This window comes from Hakea prostrata, chromosome 9 (genome assembly GCF_041222555.1).
Source record: "Hakea prostrata isolate BN-2017 chromosome 9, UWA_Hpros_2, whole genome shotgun sequence".
Lineage (NCBI taxonomy): Eukaryota > Viridiplantae > Streptophyta > Magnoliopsida > Proteales > Proteaceae > Hakea > Hakea prostrata.
In genome coordinates, this window is record NC_142608.1 from 12226948 (window position 1) to 12236668 (window position 9721).

Consider the following 9721-nt stretch of genomic DNA (forward strand, 5'->3'; position numbering starts at 1 on the left):
TCACAGATAAATCCACAGATTTCATTCAACATATTCAGTTAATTTTATAAATTATAACTCCACAGATTTGAAATCTCTAGATATTTCAAATCTTCAGACTCATGTAACCAAACATGCCCTTAAGGATTGAGTCGGTTTGGTATGGCAATGGTGAATATATAACCAAACAAATAACACAAGTTCGGTTTTGGTTAAAGCAGATTAAAACCTGTTAAGGTGCAAATGTACTCAGCCTTTAGATCTTCGGTCCTTTAAAATGCAAATAATAACAAACAAATCGTACAAAGTTTCTACCAGAAATGGAACACAGGAGAAGATCATTTAGCTTTGTCTTGAGCTCAGGATATTCTTTGTTTTCTCATCCTCATTTATCCCATCAGCCTCCATGCTCTTTAGAAGGCCATCTACTTCTTTTCCTTCTCTGAGATATGCCTTGAGCAATGCATGGTACATCTCTCTGTCACTGGGGACTATGGCCTTTAACAATTCGACGAAAGTTTCGACATCTTCTACCTTGCCTGCATCACCAAGCCAATCCAATATACTAGTGACCTGCTTAGGCTTTGATCTCCATCCTTCATTTCCAACATATGCTGACAAAGCCTTCTTCATGCACTCTGTGGCCTTCAACATCTCCTCCTTATTGATGTATCCTGCTGCCAATATTGCCCAAGAGTTTGGTTTTGGAGATTTCCCACTCTTAATTGTGTCTTCAAGCAATGCCTTAGCCTCTTCAACCAACCCTTTCTCACAGTATGCAAGTAGGAGAGTGTTTGGCACTCGAGAATCATAACTGTTACCACGTGATTCCGAATCCTTCAGAAAAGATTTGGCTTCTTCCATCTCCCCAAGCTTTGCCAGCGCACCTAGCATGACCATGTAATCTTTGTTAAGAAGATTCTTCTTACATGCAGTCTTTTTGAGCTCCCAAAATTTCAGAACTTCGATTGTTGCTCATTTGATTTTTCATGTTTCTAGGGTTATTTTGGGTCATTTGCACTCTCTTTTGTGGATTTCATTGGACTTTGGAGATTGTTATTGCCTTTGACAGGTGAAGAAAATACATTATCATATCTTATGTAATTATTAGTGTTGTTTAAATCTTCATTTACATTGATATTTTATATCTATTATGATTGCATGTGACTTTGTAAGAACGGAAGGTAATGTGGTGTCATTTTTATTTATTATTCAAATTACTTGAATGATGATTTTGAAATGATGTGTATGTGTGGATTGGATGGTAGAACACTCTCTACCTACACTTATACATTGACTAGGGTCGTAAGTTCGCCCATTACCCTGGTGACCTTACATTCACTTAGACCTAAGTACATGGTCAATAAGTGTCTAAATGTGTTGCCTAGTGAACCCTTGAGTATTACTACTCTTTCGGCAGGGGTATTGAAGTCGAGTAACCTATGATGGCGGTGGTTGGGTCTTGTGAGCATTAAGCAGGTCCATTGTCATCATCAGATGGTAGAGTTGCATATGTTAGGGTTGGGCTCATGGGGAATCCAAAAGACCGCTTGAGTGTCGTGAGGAGACATGAAAGGCATCCGCCCCAACATATGTGGATGACCATAGGGTTAAGGAATGGATTCCAACAGATGCCTCCCATTGAGGATGTCATTCCTAGGTGAAGAAGGATATTGGACCAAAAGGGCACTAGGCATAAGGAAAGATATCTGGACCACATGTAGTATGAGACTTTATGACTTTGCATTGGCCAAGGGTTATCCCTGACACGCACCAATTCTCAGACTAATGGTGATGTGAGAGAGTGGTAACCTAATCCCCAGCCAAGGTTTGATGTGAGTCGACCCAATTACAGCGTAGAACCTAATAGATGTCTCTTGTTGAGGGAGAGTGACAAAACTACCTAGAGGAGGCTAGTGTATAACTTAATGTGTGTCCACTATTGTCACATCCACCCAGCCGGTACCCTATCTGGCATACCTGGGAATGTGATCCACAGTCCAAGGATCAAGCATTGAGGGACCATGCCTCCCACATACGCTATATCACAATCATGAACAATAATAATCAAGGTAAAAGCAATAAATAATAGATATCATGAATAAGATAAGATCAACTAATCAAAGTGCGGAAATAAATAATACCACGTGTATAAGTGCAATCATGAGAATGAGAAAATGAGTAAAAATCACTCTCTCAAGGCAGCGAAAAAGTAGTAAATATCTAGTTAAGTTACAACCCTATGTTTAAAGAGTAACTCAAGAAAGTTAATTACATATCCCAAATGTTTAACAACAATCCAGGGAAATGGGGCACTAAGCAAGAGTTTCTTCTATCTTAATGATTGTCTCCTCATAGGTGTGGACGAAGAAAGCCCAGCACGACCGCTCCCTCACCATAGTGGGGCTAACCTTGGTACGTAGAGTAATCCTCTTCGGCACCATAACTCTGATCTTCACCGTAGCTACCACCCGGAGGGTAGTATGAGGAATCAAAGTCCGTCTCGTAGAGTGTGCCATCAGAGTCTTCAATACCTGCGGAAAAATCTAACAACATTTGCACAAAAGGATTGAGTTCAAAAGAACTCAGCAAGGCAGTTATTCCATAACTTAAAATCATACAAATACAGATCATAACATAATGCAATGTGATATGAGACATATGATGCAAATATGATTCTAACTCTATGGATGCTAGTCTCTATGGTAGACATGCTTTAAGCCATAGCACCATATACTTTTTTTAGGTAAGTCTCAGTCACTCAGCACCAGGGGGAATTGGGTCCTACATCCCTCTCAGACAAAACCATGGTTGGGGTTTCGGTCACCACTCTCTCACATCACCATTTGGTCTAAGTATTGGCGCATGTCAAGGTAAAGCCTAGCCCAATGCAAGTCATCTACTCAGTCGTATCACGTCAGATCCGGATACTTCCATTCCTCCCATCCCGGGATCCTTTCCAGTATCCTTCACACTAGAGTCACGGATATTACCCACCGGACTCACCAACCCTATTGGTCATCCACAAATAGTAGACGGGAAGCACTCACGTCCTCTCACGGATATGACTCACTGATCTTCGAGCGCCGGTGAGCCCAAGTCTAGCTATTTGCAACCCTACCAATAAATGGTCCATTTCGGGTATCCGTAGCATGGTTTAAGTCCACTCCCGGGTTGGTTACCGGTCTTGAGCGCCCATCAAACCATACACTACCACGGGTCGTTCGGTCTCAATGCCCTTCCGATTCGAGTCTGACACGACAAGGACAATCCTAGCCATACAACTAGACAATCCTATGTATGTCATCCAATAACCCGGGAAAGTGTCGATAGGCACCTTCGGAGAACATCCCATACTATTCCCTCCGATGCGCAAGGACAGAAATGTCAATAGGACATTCCCCAATCCCAAGTTATACCTAAGCAATCACATATCCAAGTCCATCATATCTCATACATTTGATACATCATCATGATAAAAGTTAAATTATAACATCGAATTGATCCATCATGAATACAAGTAACAAGAATAATAAATCATTATGACAAGAGTATATGAATCGCAATACTACTGTTCTAAAACATGTATAGCAGTCCTATAATAATCAAAAGCAATTAAGAGATTATGTTCACTAAGTATAATCACCAAGGCATAAGTTCATAACATATGTGTTTATGGAGATAACCATCCTTACCTTAGGTTGAGTTGATGACGAATCAAGAATTACCAAGGAATGATCCAAAAGTAGTGTTAAGACCCTAAACAAACATAAATAAGAGGTTAGAGAAGAAATCAGGAAGATCGGATGTCGAACGGATCAAAACTGGTTGAGGTTGCTGTCAGCAACAAGTTTGGTCGATGGTATGGGTTTTGGGGATTTTGGTCCGAAATTGGTCTTCCGGGGTTTGGATCAATTCGGAACTTGGAGGGATGCTTAAGAACAGTATGAGAACACTACAAATCAAGGAATTAACATAATCCAATGGTCTAAATAGAAAGCCTCAAATTGAGTTACTAAGTTCAAGAGACAAGCATCATAGCATGGATTGAAATTGATAGCATTGACATTGAAAAGGCATGCATTAGCTAAGGGAACTTATAGGAATTTGATTACGATCATAAGCTAGTGATAAACATGTACAACACACTATATATCTCAGTTTTGTACAAGAAGGCATGATGTTAAGAAGAAAATCAAAGAATATATATGCAAGGCTTGAAATGAGGGCATAGCATTAATAGACAAGTAAGGGATCATAGGTTAAGCAAGAGTAGACACTTGGAGTGATGGTTGCAAGGTTGCAAGGTTGCAGCACCATCTCCAAGGTCTCAACAGCAAAAGAGGGATAGAAAATGATAGAAAAGAATAGAATAGAGAGTGGGAGTGATGAATCATACCTTGTAGTTGTTGATGGAGACAAGGAACAATGATTAACAAAGAGTTTTGGTGGGATCTTCTTCACAAATGCCTGGAGGTGCTTTGGGAAGCTCTCCCCACGTTCTCAGGAGTGATAATGATTGGAATAGGGCTCAAAACACGAGGCTAGTATAAATAGAATAGGGAATATTTCAAAGAATCATTAACTTGTCTGTCTGGGAAACTTTGGTCGATGGTCCTTGGTCGATGGCATCGACCAAAGAGGATCGACCAAACTGAAATTCAACAGAAAATCAGATTTTGTTCAGCAACTTCGGACAAGGACTTGGAGGGCTATACAGGGTCAAATTGAATTGGGTTTTCTTCTACAATTCAATCAAGAAGTCTAGTTTCGGAGAATACCTTCGGATTGTGCACGGGAGTCCATTAGGTACTTCAACTAAATCACTCTTCTCTGATGCGCAGATTTTCACTAAACACCGACAATGTACTCAAGTAAGGGGTATCATCGTCAATGTCCATGGGCTTGGTCTCCGACTCATAATTATAAATCAAAAGGGTCCACAAGTCTCTTCTACCACTGCTTCGGGTCGTCGGACCTAAAAACAACAGTGGATCCGGGTTAGGGTCAGGGTTAGGATAGGGCTAGATTTTACAACTATAATGATTCCATTGTTAAAGTTAAGAGTATAATCGCATACATATTCATTCACTCATCTCATTACATACCATGCACGGATTGCTTATGGAAATGTGTGATGGATGCACGATATATGGTCATGTTGTCCTCACTAAGTTCTATTGAACTCATTCTTTTTATGTATATGATTTTTAGATCTCACCACATGCTATGAGGATTCCATTTAAATGGAGAATGCACCGCAGACAGAATGCTATGAGGGACCCGCTAGCGAGGAGATGGAATCGCATGGAGATTCATGTCCATGCTCGGATTGCTCCTACGGAGCCAACTACTTTTGAGACTATAGAGATCACTTGTGACATAGTAGTTGCCCTTGTGACTATGTGCTATATCTTTCTCATCCAGCCAATAGATGAGAGCCCTACTTAGCATTTTGAGCCCCTCGAGAAAGTAGACTTCCACTGTTAAACAATCCTTTCTTAAACTATGATATTTTGATTTGACTGAACTAACTTGGAACTATGATTTTGAACTTAAATTATGGATAACTGAATCTTAATACTTGTCACTTTAATATTTTCTTTTCTTTTCTTTGATTATATTATATTGTATGGTGTTATGGATTTGGCCATGAACCTAGATCCTGTAGTATATCGCCCCCACGAGTATTGGGGTATGAACGGATCCGGCTAGGTGGGGTTTGACAATTAATGCTTACTCTAATGATAGGTGTCACAACCAACAACAAAACCATGGACTGCAATCTTCATTCCTACCCAATACACAGACCCAACTAATCTTTTATAAGTGTGAAGGAACCCCAAATGCCCATCAAAAGGAGTAAAGTGAAATTCAGCTAACAACACCATAATCAATTGGAAATTTTTTGGAATAACCAATCTGTCCTTATAAAACAACATCCCATTCTTCAACTCATAATGAGAAAACTCTTGAGATCTGTGAAGTAGAGCCTAAATCATAACCCAATAGCAATCTGAAGTCGTACTTCTGTCTCCAACGCTTCACATTCTTGCCAAGCAACTGCTGGCCAGAAGGAAAGAACAATCCCCCCTTCTCCTTGGCATAATAGGGCATCCGCAGCCTTATCTCACTTCCCGGTCTATACACCATCTCAAAGTTGTGACTTAGCGATTCCAGCACACATTTCTGTTGATCTCCAACCAATATCTTCTGATCTACTAGGTATTTTAAGTTTTGTTGGTCCATCCTCACCTTGAAATGGCTTCCTAGCAAATAATGACACCACTTTTGGATTGTGAGGAAAATCACCATGAGTTCCTTCACATACACAAATTTGGTTTGGGCACGAGGAGATAGAGCTTGAGTCTAAAATGCATTCAAATGACCCTCTTACATCAACACAACCCCAAACCTACTCTGAAAGCATCAGTTCCAACCACAAAGTCTTTGGAGAAATCAGGAATGGGTAAAACGTTACATTTGTCATGGCGGTTTTCAGCATCTCCAAAGCTCTATTGGCTACATCATCCCAATGGAACTTGTCCTCCTTTTACAAACTTGTGAGTGATGCTACAATCTTACCATTGCCCTTCACAATATAGTACCCTGTGAGCCCTAAGAGACCCCTCAATGCTTTGATGTTTTTCAGCGGAGGCCATTCAATCATGTACCGGATCTTTTGCAGGTCAACTGCCACCTCCATCTCCTGAAATCACATGACCTAAATACTCCAATTTGGTTACTGCAAAGAGAAAATTCTTTCAGTTCACCACCAAACAATGCCGAGATATCAAGGTGAAGGTAGTCTAGAGATGATTCAAATGCTCTTCCATGGACTTGCTAAATACCAAGATGTCATCAAAAAACACTAATATGAATTTTCGCAAATGGTCCCGAAATCCCACATTTATAAGAGCCTGAAAAGTCGCTGGAGCATTAAAGAGTCCAAACAGCAATACCAAGAACTCGTAATGCCCCTTGTGAGTGAGGAAAGCATTATTTTCCACATCTTTAGCTGCAACTCTGATTTGATGATAAACCAATTTCAAATCAACATTGCTAAACACCACATATTTAGCTGCAACTCTGATTTGATGATAAACTGATTTCAAATCAAGCTTGCTAAACACCTTGCTCCTCCCAATTCATCTAGTAACTCATCGATTGCTGGTATGGGAAATTTGTCCAATATTGTCAATTTGTTGAGTGCCCGATAGTTCACACAAAACCACCACCGACCATCTTTCTTCCTGACCAACAACACTAGGCTTAAGTAAGGGCTTATACTTTGTTGTATCAAATATGTTGCCAACATTTCTCCCACCAAACGCTCCACTTCGTTTTTCTCAGAATGGGGGTTACAATATGGTCTAGTATTGGGTGGATGCTCCCCTTTACCAAGCGAATTTTGTGGTCATGAGCTCTCTAGGGTGGCAATCCCACCAGTTCAGCAAATAGGCTCTCATGCTTTGACAAAAGTTCTTGCGCTTTTTTATTCTCCTCATTATTCTTTCTAGGTGCACCCTCTGCTGCCATCAATTTCAAACAGTACCCTTCAGCCATGGATTGCACATTCTTTCATAACTCTATTAAAGAGATCTCAAGCCTAAGTAGAGCAGGGTCCCCATTAATGTCATGGGTTTTCTTTCCCACTAAAACTTCATAGTTTGGAGTCTCTAGTTGCTGTGAATATCCCCTAGCATTGACAACCATTCTACCCCCAAAATAATGACCATGCTGTACAGATTGAAAGGAAGCAAACTCGATACAAAAGTGATCGCACCTAACGCGACCAGTATATCTTAACAGATTCCCTGCCCTTCGACATTTTCTCAATCGCCCAAAGTGACCTAAAATTTTCCCCCTATGTTGATAGCCTTAAAGCTTCAACCAACTTCTGTGAGATGAAATTATGGGTGGCTCCACAATCTATTAAAATCACCACTGAAACACCCACGATGTCACCTCTTAGTTTTAGTATTTGAGGAGAGTCCAAACCTACCAGAGAGATGTGCAAGATTTCTACTCCTTCTAGTGATTCTGCTCCCACAAGTGGATCGGCATTTTCCTCCTATTATCGGTGTCTGATTTCATCTTTGTCCTCGTATAGCAATAGCACCCTCAGTTCCTTGTATGGACCTTTGATGGGACTTGGAATAGGGTGCATCGCAACGAAAAACAAGGCACCTTGCCCGTCTTCTCTTCATTTCTTCAGGTGTAAGCCATCTAGAACACTAGTTTCTGCCATTAGAGGTCGTCGGAGTTTAAGAAGATGTTGGAGTGATTGCGCTGCTAGTGGTGTTTGAATTTGGTTCAATCAATTGGGTGTCGTAGGGTTTGCCATGGTTGTACACTTGTACTGGTTGTTCTAGTTGCTAGGTTGGACCACGAGCCAATAGGGTTGGGTGAACCAAAGGTCAAATAATGTTGAAGCCCACTTGTGTTTACTACCACGGGTTTGGCATAATGGGTCGACCCCAATTTCCCTAGGCCCAATTCCTTGCCTCTACTAGATTCATTACTTGGGTTAACCCATCAGGTGCAAACAACTAAATATCACCATGTAACTCTTTTGTTAACCCCGATAGAAAAGCCCCATGAAGCTAAGCTTCGTCTCGAGCACCGACCACTGCAACCAAGGTTTTGAACTTCTCTCTATAATCGGCAATAAAGCCGATTATTTTCTGTGATCAGCGCCTCCTAAGGGCTTTTTGACTAAGGTGATCCAAATCTTTGTGTCATTGCTTCCTTTAGCCCTCTACGTGAATTTTGTAATTCCTGAACTCTCAACCAACCAATTGTTGCTCCATTGAAACACAAGGTGGCTGCTTTGACAATCTCATCACCGTCGAGTGCATACAACTCAAAATATGTCTCGACCTTAGCAATCCACCAAGGGATCCTCTCCTGTGAAGATCGGCATCTCCAAAGGCAAAAAATCCTGCCACCTCTCCAAATCTCCAACTTGCCGATTATCCTCCTGGTAAACTCATGGTCCAGTACAATACTTCCAACCCGAGGATTAACATTTCCTAGAGCATTTTCCACCTGAGACTTTTGGCGATTGGGGATCCACATCAATCGATTTCCCCCGCTAGAGGTATGTACGCATTTCATTACAAAATTCCAAATTAGCTTGTGCTTCTTTCCCCATGTTCTGAGCCAGGCCACTCACTTGTCCCTGCAATTCCTTTACCATCAATTCCAAATCATCAACTCTTCATTCCATCTTGCTCTTGACCATTCCCTCGGGATTGGTTTGGGGCTCGATACCACCTTGTTAAGACCCCAGTTAACAACACACTAATAGAAGTTCGAAGATCAGGTTAGGAGAATTTATCTGTTGCCTTCAATTTGGGTAGCTCTCCCCTAAATTTGTAGTAGTAGAAACTTCTGTTCTTCTTTTTTTTTCTCCTATTCCCAGAGCCAAGCTCTCTCTACCTTTACTCACCAATTTCTTACTTTCATTTCCCTCCCTCCAATTCTTATTCCAAAACCCAAAACCTAACTTCCACTTTACACGTAGGCCATAATGTTGTCCCTTTCCACATAGGCATAGGTGATTCAGCCCTTTCCATGTTCATGTGCACTTAGGGGATGATCCACTGTGGCCCCTATGTGTATATACACCTTTGACAATTGGGGCTTCTCACAGCATCTTTGGTAACAAACCAGAAGAGAGTAAAAAAAAAAAAACTCACATATTTGGAGAAAACAGAAAGAAAACAAAATTCTCACT

At 41.0% G+C, this 9721-nt stretch overlaps 1 pseudogene; it reads right to left on the minus strand.

Annotated features, from left to right (window-relative positions):
* Positions 1–250: 250 nt before the first annotated feature.
* On the minus strand, positions 251–6685 carry LOC149004678 (pentatricopeptide repeat-containing protein At4g21705, mitochondrial pseudogene; annotated as a pseudogene).
* Between the last annotated feature and the right edge of the window lie 3036 nt (positions 6686–9721).